The sequence below is a fragment of the Thunnus maccoyii genome, chromosome 20 (assembly GCF_910596095.1).
Source record: "Thunnus maccoyii chromosome 20, fThuMac1.1, whole genome shotgun sequence".
Classification (NCBI taxonomy): domain Eukaryota; kingdom Metazoa; phylum Chordata; class Actinopteri; order Scombriformes; family Scombridae; genus Thunnus; species Thunnus maccoyii.
Genome location: NC_056552.1, coordinates 24,602,593 through 24,629,544, shown reverse-complemented (window position 1 = coordinate 24,629,544; position 26,952 = coordinate 24,602,593). Strand labels below are relative to the sequence as shown.

At 38.9% G+C, this 26,952-nt stretch overlaps 1 long non-coding RNA gene across 2 annotated transcripts; it reads left to right on the top strand.

The window, feature by feature from the left end:
- Positions 1-7,205: 7,205 nt before the first annotated feature.
- On the top strand, positions 7,206-26,442 carry LOC121887154. 2 transcript variants are annotated; one of them, XR_006092921.1, is made up of 6 exons: positions 7,206-7,286; positions 8,817-8,929; positions 9,136-9,249; positions 16,242-16,394; positions 25,865-25,982; positions 26,360-26,442. It is a non-coding gene; the product is annotated as an uncharacterized LOC121887154 (long non-coding RNA). The 2 variants fall into 2 exon arrangements; XR_006092920.1 differs by lacking the exons at positions 7,206-7,286; positions 25,865-25,982; positions 26,360-26,442 and adding exons at positions 8,382-8,473; positions 17,116-17,203.
- The last annotated feature ends 510 nt before the right edge of the window (positions 26,443-26,952 follow it).

Here is a 26,952-nt window from a genome sequence, read left to right as displayed (position 1 = left end):
AGCCTGCTCTATTGTTGCGTGCCATAAATTTCCCCCAATGTGTGTAGCTGTTTTAACACCTCAGTGAATGGCGCTGGCCTGCTAGTAACCAAAGGTATAAAGGCTGCAGTGGGGCAGTGAAACATGAAGGACTGCTGCTTATATTATGACCTTTCTCGCTCTCACTCCCTCTCCTGCTTGCTTTAACCTGGCTTTATTAGCCAACAGATGGGCTGCCCTCTCTCTTTGCTGTTTAAATGGCTGTAGCCTGCAGCTACATAGAAAATGCACATCTCCTGTGTGCTGTTTGCTTTTAACACCTCTGCTGAGAGAGGACGAGTTCATTGAGCCGGCAGGTCTCCGTCTAGAATTGAATTCGTTGCATACCTAAAGGTGTGTTTCACTTTATCTGAACATTTCTTGGAAATTGAGCTTTGAAATTGTCTGGTTTGGGTGTTAGTGATGAGCAGACTAAAAAGGAACCCAAACTTTTCTCATCTGTTAGAAATTCTGTTGTCATTCTGTTGTTGTTGTTATTTCCAATTGCATCTACTTGTCGTTGTTTGTGATCGCTGTTAAGCTGCCATCAGTGGAACTCAACACTTCCTTAAATTACAGGTAATTCCATCTGCCACTTAGTGTTTTTTTTTTCCCAGGCTTCATTAACAATCAGCCTTTATTTGTTTGTGTTTGCCCAAGCTGTTATTTGTAACTTGGCCATTATTTGAATAGCAGCTCTTATTTGAGAATGTATGTTATACGGCTCCACTCAAAGTAGGTTTCACTTATCTAATGATTTATTTTAGCCTCTGAGAAATGTGTACAACTTCAACTCTCGTCTCTATTGCATGTCACAATACACGTCTCCTCTAGCCGCTGTGCTGTTGTAATCTGGCCTTGATGTCTGTTGAAGTGGTTTCTTCTTCTACTAATGGAGGATTTAAAAAACTAAACTATTCAAACTTTTTTTTTTAAAAAAATCACAATATTATTATATGCTCCAATCATTATTCATATCATTATTTCTTGTTTATTGCATGACAGATGTGCAATGTTTTGAGCCAAAGCTGGCTCTTTGTCAGGTATTATAATGAATGAGCGCATGTGACAGTGTTGCAAGTCTCTTAGAAGGTAAATTAGATTGTAGAGACGGTGACTAATATGATTTGATATGTGTATGTACTGTTTAGCATGTAACTGAGAGTTAGTAAGCAATGATTCATTAAGTGGTCAGTGCAGAGATTCACATATCAAGGATCTAGATTAACATATTATGTCTGTTCTAGTTTACATAGATCCTAATCCAGCACCACTTTCTATTACGGAGACGTTCAAAAAAGTGTTTATAAATTGTAACTAATTGCTTAATTATTGGTTAATAAATCATTTACTAATCCTCTATAAATCAGTTATTTAATGAGAACAACTTTTGGGTTGCCAGGTTGCCATCTGGCTGGTATATTGTTGACTACAGGACTTCCGGAGCATAAAAAAAACTTAATTACTGACTTATTAAGATGTATAACTGCAGATATGGTGTTTTATTAGAACAAGATAAAGTAGTACCTGCCAATTTTTCACAACCTAGAAACTCAGAAGTTGCTCTAATAAATGGATTTTGAAAGCATTAGTCAATCATTTATTAACCATTAGTAAAGTCATTAGTTACAATTTATGAATCCTTAACTCAGAGAAATAGTAAGAAGTAGGTTATTCATGGATTTGCAGTATTGATTTTTTCTGGTCCTTGGTAATTAGTGTGCGTAAACCTTAATTTAAAGTGTTACTCAATAATTCGTAACCGAAGTTTTTGTTTTCAAACCTGTAGATGTGTCTTCATGTACCACAATGCTACATTTACAATTCTCCCTCAGTTTTGCAAAATCAAGATTTAATATTTTAATTTCTGTTTCATAAAAGAGGCAGCAGAACGTGACAGGCCTGCTGCCAGTAACGTAAGCTTCACAGAGAAACCCACACCGCAGCACATCTCCATGAGTCGAGGTCAGCCGGTGGACAGCATGTCTTTAAAAGAATGAATACTGTACTGACCATACTGTAACAATGTCACCAGCAGCATGATAATAAGCTCTTTACTTTTTTTTTTTTATTACCTGTTCTTCTCTTCTTTTTTCTTGAAATCCAATTAACTGAAGGAAGAAGCTCTGTGGCACCACACCACATCAATTATTCATTGTGGGTTTTTTTTTTTTTTTTTTTACAGTGGATTCTTGGGAGTTCCTGTGAATATTAAAGACCTGGGAGCAGCCGACAGGCCAGATGTGTTACATCGCTCTCATCTGACAGACCTCTTCAGGATCCAACTAGTCCCTCCTCCTCTCCCCTCCCCCCTCGCCTTCACTATGACTCCCCACCTCTGCCAGGCAGCTGTAAACTGTGATAGTTTACGTAGCTCTTGTTAATGAATGATTAAACTGCTAAAGCTGAGGGGCGAATGGATATGAAATTCATTCACATTGTTATTTATGTTATTCACTGCAAAGAAAAAAAAAAAAAAGAAGCTTTGTGAGTTTAATTGCATCCAGGTTCTTGCAGGGTTGTTTTACAAATTGGTTGCTATAGTAAAGGCTAAGTAACTGCCAGCTATGTTGCATGTTTGATCTGCAGTGAATTCCAAATGGACACATGGTGCCACTAGTTTATTATTTAAAGTGACAGTACAGAGCGGTACATGACTTTTGCATCTGCTACATGCTGGTTTGACTCATGTGCTGCTTTAGTTGCTGACCAGCAGTCTCTAGATAGACCAATCAATTATGTAACTAAGTGTTCTATGTGTGGTGGAGGTTGGTTAAGGTTTACAGCTGTTGCCTTGCCCTGACCTACACAGCTCAGCAGGGTCTGGGGATGGCTAGCGTGAGGATTTTAATGATGCTGCTACTGTTATCAATATTCCTTATCGGTCTGGTGCTTTAACAGTTCTCTTAACAGTACCTTTTTATTACTGTGCAAAAACAAGAATACATTTAGAAAAGGATTTTAACTTATTTCTATTTTTAATATAACCCAATATTTATTTGTAGAGCAGCAACAGCAATGTTTGCAACAGCAAAGTCACTATAAAAACTCAATATCTCCACAGAGACAAATCTAAAGTCCCAGTAAAATGAGGAACATTGAAATCAGTCCTCTGTCATCCTCACAGCCTGGCAGAGGGAGGTGGGCCTGGTTTAGGAGTGGAGTGGGGGCTGCTGTCTCAGCCTGAGAGATCTGTGGCTGTTACAATTAAGCGCACAATGGCTAAAACATACCAGTGGTGAATGGGAGACTGCAGGCAAAGTGGTTGAAAATATCACTTTTCTGCAAGTTTAGGTTTGTTACACAGATTTTTTTTTATAAATGACTCTTGCTGTCTTTTTAATAGCTTACAGGATTTTATTGCACTTAAGGTAATGAGCATATCTCTGGTTTCTTCAAGTACCAATAAAACCAACTTTAAAAAATATCTAAAGGGTTTTCACAAATTTCAAACTGGTTCCAATTCAGAACGAGGTTCCAGGGAGTATTTCTAGTGGTGTTTTAAACATGGTTAAGACTCACAGTAGGTTGTTTGGTTCAGTCTCCTGGCCATGCAATCAATATGAATTTTATCTTAATAAGGCTTTTATTTAACTTTTTTAGTATGCACAGGGGATTGCCGTGGGACCACACCTGAAGGAATGGAGTGAAAACTATGGTGATACTGGCTAAAATCATATTATCCTTAAAGCCCAGTTTACACCAAAGAGTCGTGACGAGACAAAACCATTTTAGAACGTTGCAGGGAAAAGTTGCAGCGGTGTAAACTGGCCCATCTCAGCTCAACTCAAGTCAGCTGGTGGCGTCACCTGCAACTCAGCTTGTCAAGTCGCCAGTGGCTGGTTTTAGAACATAAGGCACATCACCTGTTTCAACAGCCAATCAGCTCATAGCAAAGTCAGCTGGTCGAAATGGCAAAGTTTTGGAAGATCACCTCATTAGTTTGTTTGAGGAACAGCCATGTTTGTATGACACAAGCCTTAAAATTTACTCCAACGGCTCCAAACTCTCAACCAAATTCTCAAAGTAGCCACTGTTTGCCTTGAAGGCAGCTTTGCACACTACCGGCAATATCTTAACTAGCTTGTTCAAAGCTGTCATCAAAGAAAAAGGCAGCTAATTTGAGGAATCTAAAATATGAAAGATATTTTGGTTTATTTAACACTTTTGTCTTATTTCATAGATTTGATGTCTTAAGTATAGTTCTACAATATATAAAATAATAATTTAAAAGAAGAAGAAAAACCTTTTGATAGGTGTGTCTAAACTTTTGACTGGTAGCTGTAAGCACTGAAATTAGAATCAGAAATATAAGTTCACAGATATGGTTTTAACAGTGCTGAAGAGTCTTTAAGGTGTATCTGATGAACAGTGAACAAACATGAATTAAACATTTGTATTTGCAGCTGTGCTTTATGCTTTGAATTCTATTGCATTATTTTCCAATGTAAGATGACTCAATTTTAATAATAAATGATCATAAGTAGTCATTATATGTACATTAGGATCTGTAGAAAATGAAATCTATATAACTTATGTATTCAGTATACAGTAGAAAGTTATTTCTGCAGCATATGTCACTCTGCATACATTTTGCTAGACTCCTATACAAAATCACCAGTTAGTTCCAATTTATGGTTCTATATTCATAATTCAATAGTGCACAGCATTAAACACAGTCACAGGAGCAGCTCCAAGCATGTAGGTCATGGGAGAATGATTTTTGGTGCACAGCTGCTGCACAGCTGGAAGTGAGGTGGATCCAGTATCAGAATCAGTCATGACAAATCAGTGTCACCTCTTTTTCGTCTCCTTTAAAGCAGTGCTCTCTTGTGATGGATAGAGCAGTCTGGAGCAGATTCACCACTAAAGGCTTCTCCCAGTAGTGATGTCCTTGATGGAGGTGTATAACCACCTCATGATTTTAAGGTGTCTCAGCTGTGGAAGCGATAGTTTGCATAGTGATCCTAAGAAAACCTTTTCCAATTGAAGGAAACAGTTCTGTTATGCAAAGAGCTAAACAGAGGTTGTTGGGGAGCTGGAGGGATGACTTACATCACTGACTCTGAATGAGGCTGCTCCCACAATCCCTTTGGGTGACAGCTGTTTACACCGCAGCCACATGTGTATGGAGGTAGAATGAAAAGTGTTGTATCTTATTTTACCTGCTTGAGCAACTTCATATCTAAAACATTTTCCACCAACAAACTAGCTGCAATAAAAGCTGGTAAACCTTTGAATATCTATTATTTAATGCAGCTTTTGTTAGAGCAACTTACCGAATAGGAAGCTGTCTGCTACTGTGTGTTTTTCTAGTCTAAACAGGCAGGCCATATTAACCACAAATCTCTATAATTCTGAACACCACAATGGAACTGCTGCTGTTTGATTTCAATCCCCACTCTTTCCACTTTACTGTACAGCTACATTTATTGTGCATCACAACATTGCCATATGGGTACAGGGGAGATAAAAATACCAATTTGCAGGTACAAAGTCCGACTGTGATGAAAATATTTCCCATGGCTGCTGCATTGAAGTCCTTTTCAGTGATCATGTCTTCTAGAAAATGTGTTTTTATGCTGCTAAATTGTTTTGTCAAATACATTTCAGAGGAAACATAATTGCTGCTTGGATTATGTTCGCTGGCAAAGTTTTTATCCAATCCAGCAAGTGTTTATGTTCTTGTACCGCAGACAACTCGCAGTTACTTGATAGATCTTTGTCACAGCAGGTAATGCACAGGTGGAACTAATAACATTAATGAAGGAGAGCAAAGCGAGCAAACATGCACAATAGCTTGGCTCTGGAACTGCAAGCCCTTAATGGAATGCAGCCATTATCAAAGTTATTAGTCACACCTGTGCTCTTCCTGCTATGACATGAAAAAAATGTGAAAAAGGGATTTGGGGTGGGTTAGACATCAGAGAACAGGGTTCACGTCCTGCATGTGGTTAGGTTTAGGCAAACCAAAACAGTTTGTTTTGGGGAAGACCATGGTTGTAGTTTAATAGTGGGAGAGTAGACACATCTTCCTTCATGCTTAAAGTCAGCCATGCCTTATTCAGTATCTAAAGAGCCTCTCCACATGTGTTTTAATATGTTTATAAAATACTCTACTTTGAATGATAATTTGTGTCTAACGTAGTTTTTCCACACAAAAAAAATCAACTATCCCCTTAAATTTCTTAAAATGCCATCCACTCCTTCTCCAGGCTTCATGTTTCCACATCACACTTGTGTTAGTTGCCTACTGGACCAGGATTGGCTTCAATCAAGTTGCGACAGATCATGCTCATAGGTATATGCCTTAAACTCAGATTTTTTACGGTGAGATCAGAGAAATTTTCCTCTTTCAGCAGATGAATGTGAAAACAAACTCTGCATATTAGGGTTGTGCCTGAATCCAAATCTATATTTGTTGAGGCAGCAAAATTATTTATATTTGTAGTTGTATTAGAATAAAAGTGGAAATAGGCGTAAAAATCCAGTTTTTGTTTTTATTACACTTTTAATTTTAGGATATTAAAGTGTTAAAATAAGTGTTTATGAATAAACTATCTTATGAAGGAGGTCCCCACACCAGGTCTCAAACTGAAGTCTCCCAGATCATAGACGACTGCACTGACTACTGAACTAGACCGAGTGCATTGCCAATGTGCAAACAGACCTCTACTTATTTATACACCCATAACTCAGTGACAGCACAGCACGTAACGTGTAGAGAAGAACTTCAAAGGGGATTCTTTCTTTGCACTTCCCATTTCCTGCCTATTTTTTACAACCTAACTTTATGGAAAGGAGAAGGGGAACAACAGGTTATAGAGAGTCCCTTGGGAACACTTTGTGTTAGTCAGTAGTTCAGCTTTATCTCTAGTGAAAACCCCCAACTCCAGGAGTGATGTCCAAATTTGGAAATGCGCATCACGTAGCAGGTGGATGTGACTCCCCTCGTTGAGACCTGCTGATAGACGTAACAGCGGAGCAGAGGAGAGACACTGAGATAGTGATGTAACCGACCTGCAGGCTGGTATTTGACATGTTTTTTCTTTCTTCCCAAAAACAAAGTATGAAATAAATGTTCATAAAAAACCCCACTATTTGTGCTTTGCCAAATAACGTATTTGGATTCGGGCACACCCCTACTACTCTCCCTGAATGATTAGATGTACTCTACTGTCTCCATCATTAGAACAAAGTCCTCATCTTCAGTCGTTGTGACCAGTAATCCTGTGCGCTCAATCCATTTACCGAAGGCCTCCTCCTTGGTATGTTGTTCTTTAGAGTCACTTTTGTACTTGGGAGCACTTAGAGGAGCTGTTGAAATATTCTGCGGGGATGCACTAGCTTTATTTGCACTCAGTGGCCCATCCTTGTCATTGGAGGTCTTCTGTATCTGTGAGGTTGAATAAGGAGAAAAAGTTCTGTTTTTTCTCTCTCTCACCCCTAACCTCCCCTCTCTCACTCATACATGCACACACAGCTCCAAGCTGTCTCCATGCTACATTTCTGCTCCTTTCTCTTGTCATATGTCTAACATTAAGTAATAGTAATATTAAGTTAACATGAACATTAAGTTTACGTTTTTTTGACACATCGGTGTGACAAGTTGAGAAGGCTCAAACATTTCTTCAGACCTACATTCTTCTGTTTGTTACATCCGTTTCAATTTGAGAACAGTGAAACTTTAAACTTATTATCTTTAGCGTTTCAATCAATCTTTTAATTTATGATCTAAGATTAGCAACTCTGGGTCATTCACTTCTCTAATCAGTACAGGACAGAAGTGATTTTTTAGCTTGTATTGTATTTAAGATTAATAAGATATAAGTTTAAAATCACATACCAGCTCGGGTTAGTTAAATAAAATAACGTTAGCTTGAAAAACACATTTACGTGTGCTTACCTTTCCATGAATTTCGGGATGACTTTCCTGCAAATGTTGCTTCGAGTTGTGTTTTTACCAGTGATTGTCGCTCCACACAGACACCAAATCTGAAAATTATCCTGTCTGATCTCTTCCCCACTCGTCTCTCCTAAACATTTTTGTCTCCTTTTTATTCGTTGACAAAAAGTATCAATAGATTTTTTTCATAGTTTTTGTCATCATAAATTAGTTTTTATTTACTTATCATCTCATTTTCGTCAGTGAAAAAATGCTGTTGATGACAAAAATTATTCATCAACAACATTATCACTGTTTCTCGGTTAGATATTTTCCAACACCATAACAGAACATTTATGCAGCTGAGACCAAGGTTTGGAGGCCTAAAAGCTATTATTTGAATAGATAGATTAAGCCAGCGGCATTATATATTCCGTGTCTGAATAGGGCTTTATTTTCTTCTTTCACACATAAGGATGAAACTACTGTCACTGGATGAACTGACCCAAAAGTCAGTCAAAAAAAAAGAAGAAGAAAGAACAGAAAAGAATTCAGCTCTGCAAAGTTCATGTGGGGTGAATCCTAATGGTTCATATGCATCAACTGTCATTGAATTAAGTTGACCTGAAGGACACAGAGAGTTATTATATCAGTCTGTTATCAAAGAAACACTATGATTAATCACAATGTGAGGAAAATTGTATAAGAATTGTATAACTATAACTTTGTTTGATGAATTAACATAAAAGCCTTTTTTCTCTCAAGCTCAGCATTTATGTATGAGTTGTTATGTTTGTACACCTGCTACCTTGGCAACGGTACAAACACTGTACTTGTCTTTCATCATTATTCATTTGAAAAGTTGCACTTTCAGCTTTGGTTACTAAGTTATTTGCAATGTATTATACAACAGGAGAACTCAACAGGGATGAAGATGAAGTTTCCTTGAGTGAATCTCTCACTGCGAAGGTGAAGTCATGTTTGCACAACGAATCTTTTAAGTGTCTCCTCTCCAAGGCTTCACTGGTTTGTACTTTGTCTTTGATTTCCTCTGCTCCTATCCTTTTATCCATGGCAACACAGCTATTATGGTATTTTTTAGGTGAAATCTTGTATTATTAAAAATTTTTTATTTCATCTGCACAGTGAAATGTTGTTAGATATTAAGAGCAGCGCATTCATGAGTGTGTTGTCTATGCACCTCCACTCTGTTTCATTTCTCTGTGTTGCAGCTCGCTTCCTCCAGCTGACAGTGCCAATAAAGTGTCTTCAAACCAGAGCCTTTGCGCGACATATCATGCATTTTTATAGGTCCATGCTCTGAAGTCAACAGTAAAACTTAAGAGGTGCGTAAACTTTTCAACTTTTGTAATGTCTGATTCATATAAACAGCAGACTTTATAGACACAATCTTCTTCACCAGGCATAAAAAGGAGGAAGCAGCAATTATTTGAGCCAAATAATGGTGGAAAGCTTCTTCTAGAGGGATAAATAATAATAATATTTGTGGCTAGCTGTTAGCTAACTTGCTAGCCATGGGTGCATATTGCATTTAGACAAAGTTCATCTTAGTGAGGTCCACTAGCCACTTAGCTTTATCTAACAATAGGTAAGTTTATGTGAGATTACTACACAGACATTGTAGTCCTGTAATAAAGTCCAACATCCGCTCAACTGTGTAGTAAATGACACAACATCACAGGCATTGTCCACACATAGTATTACCATCTTTATGGTGATTGCCATATGATTTTAATTGTCAACAACAGGCAACAGAAAGATCGTTTTCATATGGTTGCCAAGAAGGGCTGTCTCTTTTTCAAAAAATGAGGTTCAAACTAATGAGAACCAGCACAGAATTTATTTAAATTAACTGAAAGTCAGACGGCCACCCTAAATACTTGGAGGCTTGGGGATTATTTTGTTCATTTGTTTGCTGCGCTTGACAAGCTAACAAGTGACTTCATTTATTGTGATAATATTGCTAAGCCAGTTGCATTTTGCAATGTCTGCAAACAGCCTTACTCCCGCTACTTTGCTAACTGTGAACTTTACTCCAAAAAGCTTCCACACATTACTACTCAGATGCATCGGTGTCATTATTGTCCATTTAGTAGAGCTGGCAAGTTTTGTCCATTTTGTGTTAGCAAAGAAAACAACAATAGTCTAGTTTACTGACAACAGGATATGCAAAAGATCTGAGTGCTTTTTAAGAACTCCACTTGAATTTTGAATTTGAACAGATCATTACAGATTTAAATGTTTCTCAGGTGGTCGTCGTAGTGGCCCCAGGCCAAGAATTTCCTTTGTTTGATCACCATTGACCACTCCTGGGCTCCACCACTGCTACAGAAAGACAACATTATTGTATATAGTTGAATATGAAACTTTATATTTTTGCTTAATTATCAAAGTTGTGTGTTTGTTGGCAAGGAATATGAGTATTAATTAAGCTAATGTGAGCAAGGCTAATCTAAATTCTGTGACTGCAGCATAGAAACTCTGTATAAAGGCCTTTACACACCGGGGGCATTTTTTTTGTGTGTGTATGTGATTAATTCGTACATTAGTATATTTTTTCGAACATAGGTCAATTTCTCTGAGCTTCCGCACAGCAAATAAAAGCATCAACCAATCACAAAGCGTAATCTGCACAGACAGTTGTTTACTGCGAAGGCCCACGTGGGGTGTTGACAAATAATGGCAAATATCCCGCTGTATGTGTTTTAACTTATTTACTGTATCTACATTGATTGATCAAGACTCCCAAACTGTCTGTTTCACTGCAGGCGGAGAGGTACAGTCCCTCGCTACAGTGGGTGGGGAAATAAAGTGAATGAATAAATATTGATTCATGTATCATGTATCATCATATGCATCATCATCATATATTTATAAATACAATCTCTGTGGATTTCTTCCTGTGGAGCTGACATGCAAACTATTTAGGTTCGGTAAATTTCTGCTGTCAGTCAGCCTGCTGAAGGCAGTTTGTCTGTCCGCTGTCCTCTGCAGCTGCAGCTGACAGACAGCTGCTTCTGTGGACAGAGACGCAGGTCCGACAATGATCTTGTCCTCTTCCTCCACACTCAACAAAAGAAGAGGAGAGCATTATATCTGTGCAATCAACACTGACTACAGACCTCCCTTCTTGTTCCCATGTCGTGTTTTATTTCATTTTGGTTGATTTCTCTCTGTGTTCTGTTTGTCTATTTTATTAATCTATCTGTTTCAATTTTGCATGTGTATGTGTCTGTAAAGTGCTTTAAAACTGTGTGTTTTAAAAAGTGCTATATAAATAAAAGCTTACTTACTTACTTACTGATTCCGACCTGCATTCAGTGTGTCTGTCTGTCAGCTGCAGCTCCTGGAGAGCTGAGAGGACAGTAGCCGGACAAACTGCCTGACAGCAGAATGAGCTGTCGCAAATTTGTGTTTCTGTGTTTCTGTCACAAATTCGTATCGCTGTCGGTGTGAATAGCTTTGATAGTTTTGATTTTCGTGTCATTTATTCGTCATGCCCCTGGTGTGTAAAGGCCTTAAGTCACAATTAGAATATCATATAATTAGGATTGAAGTGTGAACAGGCCTCACCAGAGTGTGAAAATGTACGTTGTCGGCTTAACAACATCTATTCAGAGTTTTATCTAACTTACCGGTGTCAATACAACACATATGAAGCCATGTCAGACCCAGCTTGCCTAAGGCCTACTAACTAGTCACTACCCGCAAAGTCTGCAATGTTTGATAACAAACTTCTGCGCTTTTTAAGCAATTTTTAATACCTGTCCTCAATCTTTTTCTGCATTACTCCAAAAGACACATCACACCCTAACCATAAAATAGCTGCCTGGTAGCCCAGAAGATCAATCAAAGTAATAGAATGAGTAAATGTAAATGTGCAGCTCCATTTCCCATAACAGTACCTACTGCAGCTATCAGAGGCCGGCTCAATCTGTCCCTGTCAAAGTGAAGCGGAGAGAGAGGGCCGGAATAATATATTCAGTCAGGGAAATGGAATAAGGAACGGGTGGTGGTTCCCATCGATGTGGGAGGGTGTGTGTACAGTAAGAGTGTGTGCGTGTGTGTGTGTGTGTGTGTGTGTGTGTGTGTGTGTGTGTGTGTAACTGAGACAGGATAGCTTGGATCACACAAGTCTTCATCTATGGGACTAAACAACATAGATATTACAAGAGTATAAAGGCAGAATGAATAGAATAGATGCCTGTTGCAGGGATGGCTCAGGAATGGAATAGCGGAACGATGAGCTTGGATGTGTGTTTGTGTGTGTGTGTGAGAGAGAGAGAGTTTCAAAAGTGAGTCATAAATTCAAGCAAAATTAAAGCGAGCCACATCAAACATATTCTAAATGCCATGGCTATGAAATATCCTCTGTGTTCTGAACAGTGTGTGTGGCTATCATTCAGAGCAGACATATTTGCCTCAAGATTGTATGTCATTTGCAAGCCTTTAAAGATGTCCTCTAAAGGACAGGAGGCATAGCCTACAGCTGACCACTGTTACTTTATTCAGCATGGAGTTAGAGTCCAGGAGCGGTTCATTAGCCAGAGGTGAAGATGAAAAACGAGGAGTGCACTGGATTTAAATGAATGCTAGACCTCCCAGTTAAGGTTTGAATACATTCTGAAGAGTGTGTGTAGCTGTGATTTAGAACAGTCTCAGTATATACAGTATACTTCACTTATAAAATGATTCATGTATCTAACATACACTAACCTGTGAACCCCAGCTGTGTGCTAACAACAAAAACAGGCTAATGTAGCCTATAGCTAGAAAGCTAGCTAGCTAACTTAGCTAGTTTATTTGCTACGACAGGTTTGACTCAAAATAACACAAGTCTACAACTGGATGACACAGTGAAGTTCCAGAATTATTTCCATTGTGGTGGTTGATATAAAGGAAAAGTAAACATCAGACAACTATAATATTACAAGGACTTTAATGGGGAAGACCCACTGAAAGCGAACAAATCACAAAACATTGATTCTGCTACTTCTTACTTGTCACTTTGAGCATGTCAACACTTGCTGAAAACAGATGTGGAGATATATATGTCAGTGTCACCAAGGAAGAGCCACTGCGTGTCCCAGTATTATTTGAGCATTTCTTAGAAAGGATTGTGTAAATCTGCTTTTTCTGACAATTTGCGCTACAGTTTGTGCCAAGTTGCATTTCTTTTGTCATTGTCCTTGCAATCTGGTGAGGAACAGTCATATAAAAGGGGAATTCCTGAAATGGAAACAATTATTTTCTACTCGGACATCTTCCCATCGCTTCAGGGACCACCACTAAGACACTTCATAAATTTCACTGAAGCACTTCCTGGTGAATTTTACCATCATTTTCATAGTTGCAAGCCTAAAATCCCGCAATGCCTTATGAAGCGATTCCCTCATGTCCCATAGAAAATGAATGGGGGTGAATTTTGCGTCACACCACCTTTAGTGGTTCATCACACTACCTTTAGTGGTTCATTACCGTAACAGGGGGGTCACATTTCCAAATGTGTACCAATTTGTCCTTGTTTTTAGAATAATACTTAATTTTAAAATAATGGGAGGTAACATGTTCCAATTTTTAGCACTACACATATGGAACATATAAGTGTGTTGATGTTGTATTGTCAGATTAACCAAATAATCCATTCAGAGCCTTGAGTCTTGACTTTTTTCCTCTTTTTTTTCTAGAGCAGGGGTGTTTGATCAAATAATGGCATGTTTTTATGATTAATAGTGAATCATGCTAATTTGTTAAATACACACACAGCTTGGCCACAAATATGCCTATATTCAGACAACAGAAAAAATTAACCAATAACCTGTCATTGAGGAAAACCACCCAAATGTTACAAAAAGGTGTCCAATTTACCTCAGTACTTTTTACCCACCCAATAAAATAAAAATAGCCTACTTGCATGGAAAACTGCCCTCTGGCAACAGTGGTTGGTGTCATGGACAAGCACATGGATACAGCACAGGATATGTACTGAAACTGAAACTAATTGTGGTGAAATTGAATTAAACATATCTTGTCTTGGCACCCTGTCTCGATGCTCTGCTTTATCTTCAGTCAATATTGAAGTTTCACAAGCAAAACTTCTGTTTTCTATCTTTGCCACAAAATGTATAAAACATCTCGTCTAACATGATACACAGTATGTAGATACTCTGACCCTGAACATATATTAGGAGAAGTCTCCCACTGTGAGTAAGAAACAGATAACAGAGAAACTGTTCCTCCCATCTACCAACAAAATGAACCACAGCCCCGGGGTAGCCCAGGGCTGTGGTTCATTTTCATACCTTGTCATGGAGGTAAGGATTTACATAAAGCTGCTCTGGAACAGCGGTGGCCCCCCACAGTTCTTACCAGCAGGTAGCCATGTACTGTGTGGGCTGGGTCTCAGGTTGAAAAACTTTTTTGTGGCCTCTAGTCTGAACACTCAAAGAGAGATGTGTGAAGTGGCCAAAAGACCAAGGATTGTACTGTATGTATTTTCAAGTTTCTAAAGGCTCTTTGCCATGTTTCCTGACCATTTAATGTTCCTATTTGAGCAACCATCAACTGTATTGAACACGGGAAAGCTTTTCATAAAAATATTGCTGGCCTAAAAGGTGGGCAAGTTTGTTATTTTGGTATAAATCCTGACCATTTTGCTATATTGTCCTAAAACCTGACCCTTTCATGTCTTCAGATAATCCCAGGCCCACCTTGTTGACTCTACCCTCATTGAACTCCTCATTTCCAATCTATTAATTGCAGTAATCCACTGATTCTCCTGAACAATACAGTCATTCAACCTTAATCTGGTGGTGAGTCCATTAGGTTATTAAAGAAAGTTGCCTAACAGTCCTGTTCACTCTTTCCTAAATTGCTGTTTTATACAGACACGGATACACAGGTGAAGCCCATTAGAATATTGCAGGAACAAATCAAAAGCAGGGGGTACAAATTAAAGAACAATAATAGACCAGTACCCACTCAGACCCAGTGAGTGAGCAGAGAGGTTGAGTTGGGACAGACAAGACAACCGAGGTCAGCAACTGGACACCTCAATAAGTGTGTGAGATAGCGGGGGAGAGTAGTTACACCTGCCACTCAGATGCCACTGACATGGTTCCCTCTTTTATCTTATTGATCCATGTCCTTGGAATATATAAGATATTATCAATGGCGTGGCACACATTAAAATATAACAGTAACTCAGAGAATAAGAGGTCATATAGGGTATGCATACCAGGAGTGTCAGTTTACTAAAAACCTAGGCTACGACAAAGTCACTGATTATGAATATAAACCTGTTTTAATGGACTGAATTTCTGGGGACTGGCTAGATTTTTGGTTAGTGAATTAAACTATCACTGATCAAATGTAACATAATATGACTTCTTTGTGCTCCATTAAAATAATTAAAGCGAGATGATTCAAATCAGACTAAAGGCCAATTCATGGTTTTCACAACCCAAAACCCACATACTGTTAAACTGTAGTGAGGGTCAAAACGTTTCCAAACATACCAACAATGCCATGGTAGAAATGAGCACAAAATGATGAACAAGACATGGAATATTTCTATATAGCCATTGACAACAAAACATGGCATGTTGGGTTTTATTCAGCATAAGAATAATATAGCCCCTGGTCCCTTAGAGCTTAGAGTCCTTTCGAGTTACTGTAGACCTTTGGCAGGTATAATGTTTACCTTTTATACCATCTTAATTCAGCATATTAGCATACTAAAATTAGCAAATTAGCACTAAGCATCAAGTACAAGTAAGGCTGAACGAATATCATTAGTTTGGTAGAATTTGGTCATAAACCAAGGCATTGGAATTATTGAAATTTTGACCAGATGATAAGCTAGGATCACCAAAGTTATTACAATATATTTGAGGTTGGCATGGATGTGTATAGAGGTTCCTGGAGAAGTGGGTATTCTCTTAATTTGTGCCCCCCTTTTTGTTAAAGAGGCCCATCCAGCAAAGAACAAGAGCTGCTCAAGATTGTTCACAAGGTTTTGTAAGAACTGGCCTGAATTGATAGACTTGAGCTTTTCAAGGCTATAGACTGATACTCCCCATTCTCTTTTGCTTCTAAAGGCTCACCATATTTCTCACCAGGACTCTCTTTTAATGAATGGATCACTCTGTGCGTTTCAGCAGATGCTCTGCTTTGAGGAGAGTGATAGAATGAGCCTGAAGCTCCTGTGACAGGACATTTAGTTCAGGGTGTGTAATACATGAGCCCAAGGTCACAAAAAAATTCAGGAATTTGAACACAGCCTAATTAACCTCTGTACGTTTGGTTCTCTTTTTAGGACCTCCTCTCATAAGCATTTTTAAAATGCTGCACAAGAGCTCCAAGTTATGTCCAAACAGCATGAACAGTCCGAAAGCTACTGGCCACCCAGTGTACATCCAAGACTCTGCCAGTGCAAAGAAGTTGTGAGCCTACTTCAGCTGCTGCACCTGTGAGTTCACACTCTTTTTTTTTTACATACTATACACAGAATGTAGCTTCTGTGTAAAAGCTTTAAATTGTTTGACAGAGTTTACCTCATCAACTGCATCTGACACAGCTAGTTCAAGTCTATGGTTCATACAGTACCATACAAAAAGCTTTGGGAATCTTGCAGTCAACCTGGTTGCTACCCCTGACTTTTTTCCTTACATGACGCTGGCTTCATCTGATACAAATGTTACCCAGTTTTCATGAAGCCATCCTTCTGTAAAACAAGCATTAGTTATACAGTGAGTAAACCTCTACTATGCCATCTGCTCTCTGATTTTCCAGTTCAGTAAGCTCAAGGAATATCAATTCAGGGCTTTCTTCTTGAATTGCTGCTTTAACTGAAACTGTCATGACAGTTTTGTGTGACTTAAATAATTAGGACAGCTAACTTACTCGATGGTGCTATTATGCTACTGATGATTTTGCTCTGCATCTCATTGGCAACATGTTTAGTTATTTGTGTTGCACTGTAACATGAGTGAAGTATTGAGCCATCTTCATACCATTTATACCAATTCCTGAAGCTCAGTGAGGCTCTCATGGTCAGAAAAGAGTCTATACTCTTTGGCCAAATGGTCGGCTGTTCAAAACACAGCTTCGATTTCCTTCATAGGACTAGGTCATAGCCTCCATTGCATTTTCAATGACTGCTTCTTTCTGTTTCTCTGCAATCGTCACAGCCTGAGCGTGTGCCTTGGAAAGGCATTGTTGCCTCACCTTATTTCTCAAGGCTAACAGACTTGTCTCTCTACTTCCCTGGCCAGACGTTTGAATTTCAAAGTTCATCCATTCTCTCTTGAGAGATACGCCTTGCTCCTTGTTGATCCCAATGGAGTTCACACTGCAACAGACCAGACAACCTGTGAAGCATAAACAAACAATGTAACTACTGTATTCACATCTGTATGTGTATAGTGTCCATTTCTCCCACATACATACAAGCACACAAACACACACACACTGTATTTTTCTCTGTGTGCACTGTTTTAGAAGCTGTCAAAACTAAGAATCTACCTAAATTACCCATTTTTTTGTTTTTGTAGCCTAACCAGGAGTTCTTGGATTTAAAATCTTCTTTTTGTTTGGCTGTCCACAGGTCTGGCCAGTCATTATTGGTGTCTACAAAAAACAACATATGTACCACTGAATTATAGGCTATAAATGTAACATTGGAGACAATTATCACAACCTGAACATTACTGAATTTAGTTCATTGACAGAAGAATTTCAAACAGACTCACTAACTAAGTTAATTGGAACCTCCAGGTAGCTGCCAGAATAATGGAAGCATTCAAGTAGTTGAGGGATGCATATTTTATTGAAAGCAGGCTCTCTTGTGGTGTGGAATGCACTTTCATGGGCCAGGTACACATTTAAAGAAAAAAAACATTTTAAGTGTTCAACTTCATCTCTCTCTCCTAATGAAAATGCCAACTTCCACACACAGGGCACAAGTGGTCACTGAATGGTGTAACTGCATCACAAATGGTGACAATAACATACTTTACATACAGCAGTGGCCTTGGCGTAATTCCTGGGGGGGACATGTCCTTCCCCATGTATTCAAAAGGATATTTGTAACCCCAATAATCCGTTTCATTTGATTTCCAGTTTTACCCCCTAAACAGTTGGTTACACGTAATGTTTTTGTATATCTGTTGCTGCCTGGACTGTCTGTAGCCTGTTTAAGACCCAGACACCCCACCCCAAACACCCTGCTGTCAAATTGGTCAATGTGTGAATAACTGTTTCTCCCATGACATACAGCAAATGGTAATGTCGAGCCCTGACATGTTATCAACATAATTGCATAATTACAAAGTCCTGCTATTAAAAAGTGCTCACTGTGGTTGACGTCGTCGTTCAAAGTTGTAGTGGAGAAGACAGCATCTCTGTCACTGTCAGCATCCTCTCCAACTGAGGCGGGGGACGGAGCTTGGCACAGGTTCTGGGCTATCGTCAGCTGAGCTGCTGGCTAACAGCACCAATGTAGCATTACAAGGTTGTTTGTAATTCTGAATGCAAATTTTTGTTTGAGTAGTTTGCTCCATCTTTTTTACTAATTCCATTAATTAAATATTCCAAAGCCATATTTTGTTGCATTAATGTTTGAGGTTAACCAACAGTGTAAGTAAGCCGCAGGCGTTTTTTATTTCCTAGGATGGTGAAGGCATGACCCACCCTACTCTGCCTCTGATTGGCTTACCCTGATATTCTTACCCTTACCCTAACCAATCATCACTCCTCATGCCTAAATCTAACCTCCTCATGCCTAAACCTAACCAACCTAACAAATGAAGGCAATGAGTACTAGCATATCAGAGGCAGAGTAGGGTGGGTCATGCCTTCCCCATCCTAGGAAAAAATGTGGCTTGCAGCACACTAATGATAGCACACTGAATGATGCACATCAGAGGGGATTTAGAAGTGGGTATAAACAATGCCGACTGAAAGATAAGTAGGTATACGCAGGTATATAGCGTATACCTACTTATCTGCGCTACACCACTGTTCATGGCCATCCATCCAATAGTTGTCAAAACATTTAACTCAAAACCACAAATGTTGGCCTCAAGGTCATGTCACAAAATTTTGCACCAATGCATCCAGTGGGGGTTGAGATGTTTCACAGGATAAGTGAAAACTTTGCTGGAAGCATTAGCGGAAAGGTCAAGGGATCACTAAATCATAAGGATTCATCCTCTGGACACCATAAATGTCTGTACAAAATGTAATGGCAATCCATCAAATAGTTGTTACTATTTTAGTCTGGACCAATGTGGTGCACTGACCAATATTGTCATCCCTAGAGCCACGCCACTGTTTAAAGGTATGATGTGTAACAACTGGCCAGAACTTTAGTTTAAAACATTCCCAAATTAACTAAAATTATCAACAGAGTGTGAAGAAATAATCGTTTAGACATTATGTCAAAGACCTACATGTATTGAGTTGCAGAGATATCTACTGAGGGTAGCATGGTAACCAGCTAGCTCTAGCCCCATCCGGCCTGTACTGTCTCGTAATACCACTTTGTACCACAGGGTGATAGTGAGTCACTGTAGCGTCCAGTGTGCCCTCAGTCCAACACATTGACTGTATATAAAGATAGATGTCGTGACAGCTCCCCAAAAGTGAAGCCAAAACATCTCCATCACCCCCTGGAGGCTGGCTGCAGGTCATAAATCCCACCCCCTGCATGTTAGCGGATGGGACATGAGCTAAACTAAAAAATCAAAGTACACGTCAAATAAATTTCTCCCAAATATGTTTTTTGTCATTTTAGGTAGTTCTTATCATGCTGATGTTTGTCCAAGTGCTTTTTTAAATTAGTTATTTGATTATATAAAAACAAGGTGTGACATCATGATTGACAGCTGTGACGGCCGCTCTCAAACCTCTGTCAGTCAGCGGGACGACTGAGGGGGCGTGTCCCACCGCCCCTCATCCCACCGCCCAACTCTACTCCAAATGATGTCACACAAGAAAGATGGCAGCTTCCAGAAAGGAAATATTTTAGCTTCACTTTTGCATGGCTTTAGAAAGTGGAGACCATATTTACATACAGTTATTGGTGCAACGTGAGAGCAAGAAGTAGCGCTGCCTTAGTTATGGCGGAGCCAGGCTGAATGCTGTTGAAATTTACGCTGTTAATATGTCACTTCATTAAATTTTAATATATTTTCAGGCGAGAAAGTTTATCCAAATAACACCAGCTGCTCCTGCACACAGGGAGACATCAGCTGGTCATATCAGCTGATCTGACACACCAGGTACAAGAAAGCTGGCATGAGCCATTTGGCATCATAGCACATCGTAGTAAGCTAGATGGATATTGAAATATATAAATAAATTAGGTCTCTACTGGGTTATTGTGTTGTAAAATGGCAGCAATTAATGAAATAATGATGCTGTGTGGCAGACAAAGTGCTGTTTTACCATTAGTGAGTTCTGTGACATGTGACATGTGTTTGTGTGTGGGAGGGGGAAGAGGGGTGATATGCTGCCCCCCATTTGTTTGGATCAGGTGGCCAATTTTTATACATCATACCTTTAAAAGATAAAATCAGGGATTGTAGTTTTACATTCAACCACTAGAGGGCATATAGGCTGACCTTATCTGCCCTATAGTAAGTGAGTGAATGACTGCAGGCAGTATGTGAGAGACCTCTTGGATCCATAAGGTGATTTGCATTTCAAAAAGACAAGTATAAACATAAAAAAATATAAAAGGAATATAATAGGCTACATAAATTGAATAAGACAACAAAGCACTACTCAAATTAGCACTGGAGAGACAGAAACTTGTTCGCTTCTCGCTGTGTGTTTCATTATCACACAGCCTACAGTGTATTCATTGAAGGCTTGATTTTTTAAAAGCAAGTTGATGTTCGTCTGTACCCACGCAGAAGATGAGTAAACAGAAGTTTAAAGTGTGTTGTGAAATATTAAAAATGAGGCAGGGATTTGGAGCAGAGCTAGGGGAAACACACAGCATGAGGATGAAGGGTTGGGGGGGTAAATGCAAACACTTAGATAAGCAAACACACGAGTTTGTCCGAAGAAATCCATCAGTGCAGAGGCTGTATGCACTAACTGTGAATTTCAACATTTATTCAAGCAATAGCTTTTGCATGCAGCATTTTATTTCACTCCTTTATCCCAACTTTATCCTCTCAGTGCATGTCAGGCTGGCTTAGATACATGTGGCAAGAGGAATCGCCACATTATTGCCGTCTGGTGTGAGGAAGAGCAGCGCTGAGGTCTTCACTCACCATCATTTCAATTACCTCCTCAGTCGGACATGCTGTGCAGAAACAAGGACACTCTCTCAGCATAAAGACAGGAAATCATACATTTTGGCATTATGTTAGGGGGGCCATGCCCCTCTTCACCCTCTCCATCCCCCTTGTTTCCTCTTCTCTGATGTTTGCTCACTGTATATGCGAGCTGATGTTTACATGTCTCAGGGAAACCAATTAAAAGCTAGCCCGTGGCTACGCTGCACACGATGAAAGTGCATAACGTGACACATCCTGAATATATTCATCTGCGCTCATCTCGTAATTCACCTGTGGAAGTCATGATGTGCTGATCAAACGTTGTTGGGCCTTGTGTTTGCACGTAACGGATTCAGTTCAATGGCATCGATAACAGCTCAAGAACAGGAGGCAAGCAGTTAATCCCTATGGCCAGAAAGTTACGTATGAATAGATTTGCTGCCATTGACTTTCTCCAGCCACACACACACACACAAATATACCTTTGAACATATGCATCCTTATCATTTTCAGCAGTAGTAGGCCTGAACAATAGAAAACAGATTTTTCTCCATTATTCACCTCTCTATGCAGGTGTGTGACGTGCAATAAATTACTGTGAACTGAGGTGGACACATGCGCACAAACATATAAATACTTTTAGCTTCCATGTTCCTTGACGAAGAAACACACTTTAATAATGGAGAGCTCCTGGCCATGCCTTGCCATCTTTTATTCATATCCTCTTCTCTCTTTGCACTGGGACACTTTCTCCTGCTTTATGCCAGTGGCACCGGTGGCATTTTTCAGTTTCATTGTGAGGCAGTTTTTGCTGGAATCTCGGGGAAAGCTGCTAATTGTAAAGTCAGAGATTAAATCAAGTGATAAATTTTAATGCACATTTCAAGAGGAGGAAGATGGCACAATAATAATTTCATACTATGTACATATTCTGACACATCACTGTACACAAATGGGGAAGTACACTATTATGACCCATGGAACACAAAGAAGCTATGTGATTTTTGTTCCCATGTTTCTATAAATCAACATATTGGTCCTACTGATTGTGATGGGGACCAATAAAGCTCTGACACCGACCCAGGATTATTGTCCTCTGCAAATGGGGAAGTACACTTTTATGACCCATAGAACACAAAGAAGCTATGTGATTTTTCTTATGTAACCAAGGGAAGGCTGAATTAAAATAGAAATCTTGGGTGAGAAAAAGTAAAAGGCTCTGTTCTCACAAAAAATTCATAGTACCCTCCTTTAATCCAAAAGAAATAGACTATTTATCTTTTCTGATCCCACTAATAACTTTTGTACAGTCCCTAAAGTTGCTGTGTATCGTAGGCTGAGCAACCCCAATCTAAGTTATTCCCTCAGTGTAACTGCATTAATGTACTAAGTCACTAAGCTCTAATTTGTAAATGTACCTTTTGTACTTTTCTTAACTTACAAAAATAGTATTTCTGACTGTGAGGCATTAGCGTCTATCAGTGGAGACTAATTTAACCAATATGACATTTGAATCAAGTGAGGTAATTTAGGGGAAAAAGTAATTAAATGGTTTTCATCTGTGTTTTTGATTGAATGAACTACAAATTAGGAAATGTGAGTGTGACAAGTAAGAGCTTTAGGGAGATCATTTTAACTTCCAGTATTACTTAATGGTTTTCTTCAGCCATTGTGATTCTGTCACCTCCCTGCCATGGTATTACTCAGTGACACTAGAAGTGAGCAGTCTTTTCATTATGGTAACAACTGTGATTATGGTTTATGCTAAGTAGGGATAATATTCTTGTAAGTGAAGAAGGATACAAAAGTACAGTGACAATTAAACTGAGCACATTTACAAATTAGAGCTTAGTGACTTAGTGCATTGATACAGTTGTGCAGAGAGAATAAAGTAGACTGGGGTTGTTCAGTCTATAATACATAGCAACTTTAGGGACTGTACAAAAATTATTAGTGGGATCAGAAAAGGGAAAGGATTATATATATATATATATATATATATATATATATATATATTTCTTTTGGATTAAAGGAGGGTACTCTTTTCTCATCCAAGATTTCCATTTTAATTCAGCCTTCCCTTGGTTACATAAGAAAAATCACATAGCTTCTGCGTGTTCTACGGGTCATAAAAGTGTACTTCCTCATTTACAGAGGACAATAATCCTGGGTCGGTGTCAGAGCTTTATTGGTCCCATCACAGTCAATGGGATCAATATGTTGATTAATAGAAACACGGGGAAAATGTACATCTTTATATTTATTACAGATGAAACATTATATCTCTTAACAGCTTTTCAATTTTTTACAAGCCTGTTGCTTACTGTTTCATAACAGAAAGACGGAAGTTGGTTAGAAGATTTAAAGTTGGTTTATAATATAATCCAAGTTCAGTAATACATGCTGCTAACTTGTTTAACTAATTGGTAAATTACAGTTATAGTTTGGAAGGTTATCAATATCCCTTATTGAATCTTATTAGCCATTGAAAGTCCTGATTCAAAACTGTTAAATTGATCAGATTAAAATGTTGATATGATATGACAAATGAAGTTTAACTGGGTGATTTTTAAATTGACATGAAGTGATAAGCAAGCATAGATCACTTCTCTAGAGAAGAGTCACCACTCTGAAAATACAAGAACACACAGTCCACCGGTGGTAATACAGTGCAGTACAATACTACTGCAGAGAGCACATTAACCAGCTTTTAAATAATTAATATCATTAATAGATAAAGATTTTCAGTCCATTCTTGTCATGCAATTTGTTTTATTTGATGCACGTACATCTGATCTCATACACATCAGGCTTATTAATCCATATTAATGAGCACAGTATCACCCTGCTTCATACATGCTGATCTACAAGCTACACTCTCATAGAGGCGGTGCAGTGATGCAATGGAAATTCTTTCATTGAGTGTCTAAGAGCTCCAGGGAACAGATTTCGGAGAGACGTTTCTTTAACCTTTCTGACAGTGAAGAGCCTTGTGTTGCACAAAGAGAATTATTCAAGCAACTCTAAAGGTATTCTCCCAAAATAGAGTCAAAGAGAGAAGGGGACTGAAATTGCATGTGGGAAAGTGTGTGTGCATCAGACAATGCATATGGGCATAACATGCAAATGTGTGAATGTGCGTGCATAGGTACAGTGTTTGCACGCGTGGGTATGGTATGTGTGCCCCCTGGGTAAGAGCGAGCAGGAGTAGTAGGACAGGGACAGACAAGGCCAGACGACTAGAATAAATCCGATAAAATATGCAGGCAGGCAGAGCGAGAGGCAGAGAGCACCTTTACCTGCTTTCATTTTCTTCCTGTTGTCTATAGGGACTAGAAGCTGAGATGAAAACAGGAAATAGAGGGGATGAGAGAAGGAAGAGGGTATAGAGAGTCACGTCCCAGGATGGATGGAGGTAGGGATGGCTGAGAATAGACAAGAGATGGCTCGGGCTGCTAGGGGGCCACCCGTGGCCTCTAAAGCAGCACAGGTTGCCTCTATAACTGTTCCCACATCTCTCTTTTTTTCACTTTCTGCCCATGTGTCAAGCAAACTTTGGAAGTGTCAAAAACTAAAATGAACTTTGAGTTCTTTTAGAAGTTTAAGCGTGCTTCTTTAATCTCTGAAGAGAATAAATGTTCTTGAATCTTGGAATCTTTAGTGGTCATCTCAGCTCATGCTATGTGTATTTCATGCAGTCTAAAAAGAGGGGGAGAGATTAATATGAAGAAGAAATGTTCTTTGCCATATTAAAAAGCAAAAACGTCAAGAGTGTAAAACATCTTTGTAATAATGAGAATATTGAATTAACATTTGCCATTTCCATTCAGTATTACTAATTCAACAGCCCTCCCACATCATTTGCATTAAAATATCAGACGGAAATCTTCCCTGTGTCAGTTTAAAGCATTTTAAAGGAGAATTCCAGTTTATTACAACTTGGATTTTGAGTGTGAACGTTCATTTTTGAGCTTGGGAACAGTAGTTTGACAAAATGTCCCATATCAAAGTTGATTTACCAGCTTTTTCTAGGGAACTGTTTGTTGGTTTTTAAAGATTGAAAAAAGCTTATAAGTGGACCTTGAGTTCAGATTTTGTTTTTGTTTGTAATTTTGTTTGGCCATCATTCCTATCAGTACTTAACATCATATTTGTTTTTGCTGAGAACAGTGACATCACTAAAAAAGAACACACAGTACTGTGCAATGAGGAATTATTGCCTCACTTTTGGTTTTACCTCCTGATAATCTGTTTTACATCATCTGGTTTGCTTGTTTGCAACCTGTCTGATCACCTGACTATACCAGGTTGGATTACCAGAAACTGGCCCCAGGAATCCAGGGGCCTAAAAAAGTCCAGACTTTCTGTATGTCAACTGATTTATGAAAATTATTTGAAAATGTAAGATTCAGAGGTTTTATTTGTCACATGCTCCTCCAGTATGTTCAGTAAAATGCAGGGTGTCATACTCCTGATGCTGTGCTAAAAAAAGCTAATGTGCAATTAAGAATACTAATTAGAATGTGAATAAAAAATGAGGACAAATTATGAATACAGTATTAAAATGCTATATAGTGTATCTTGGTCTGATGTGTAGGCAGACTGTACAGTTTTTCAGTGTACAGTATGTCAAATGTACATGTCACAGTTTGCAGTGCAAAGTATTCACTGAGGACAATGAGCAAGACAAGGCCCAAGGATATACAGAGATCAGTGTTCACTGTCCTGATGGCCTGAAGAAAGAAGCATTGGAACACCTTTGAAAGGTATGGAAGACATGGAATACCTAACATTGCTTGTAGTGAGAATCCTTTACAATCCTACTAGTTCTGGTTCTGCACCTTCTACGAAAGTCTCTTTGGAAATATGCACCAATGAAGCCCATCCACATGATAAGGGTAAATCATGCTTTACTACCTGATCTTGAAGCCCTGTATTGACGAGGATCTGTATGTTGAAGTCTAGTTTTAAGATCAGCATAATTTCAAGTTTTGTGCTTACATCGTGCATATCCCTATATTAATGTTTAATCAAATTAGCACACGGCCAATCTGGGGCCACATGATGTGAAAAACTGTACACATTGTGCAGAGAGGGCAGGAGCAGAGGGTTGACAGGCTCTTTTTTTGCCCTGGGCCTCTAGCAGGTTAATCCAGCCATGCTGATAGTTCACATCTTCCCCATCAGACTTTGTTGCAGTGATGTCACCGTGCTCCCCACATCTCTTTGGTGAGTATGATTTTATCATAATATAAAAACAACAAAAATAAGACCCATGTTATAATAAAGTGGAATTACCTTCTCAGTATCAATAATACTTACTGCCATTGTGCCAGATTAGGTCCTGTGGTTTCAGGACAAAGAAAAACATCACAATGAAAACCACCTAGTCAGATTCAATGAGCTGTAGCTTCTTACAGTCTTTATCAAAGCAGCAACTAAATGTGTCCTGTGTGTTTCCAGCCACAGCATGTTGTCAAGTGTGTTGCTGTTACGACACACAACCTTGCACTTAAGACACAAAATTAATTTCCAAAAGGCAAGATTGTGAGATGATCAGCTTAGCGTATCCCCAGACGTTCAGTCTGCCTCGGCACTGTTATATTGGATTTGTCACCTCAGAACTGATAAATATGAGAGGATGTGCTGATACTGTGAATTTGAGTCTTCTTGTTTAGTATTTCAGAGTTGCTGGGGTTTTTTTATTTGTTTTTTTTGGAGGCAGGCCTTTCAGCC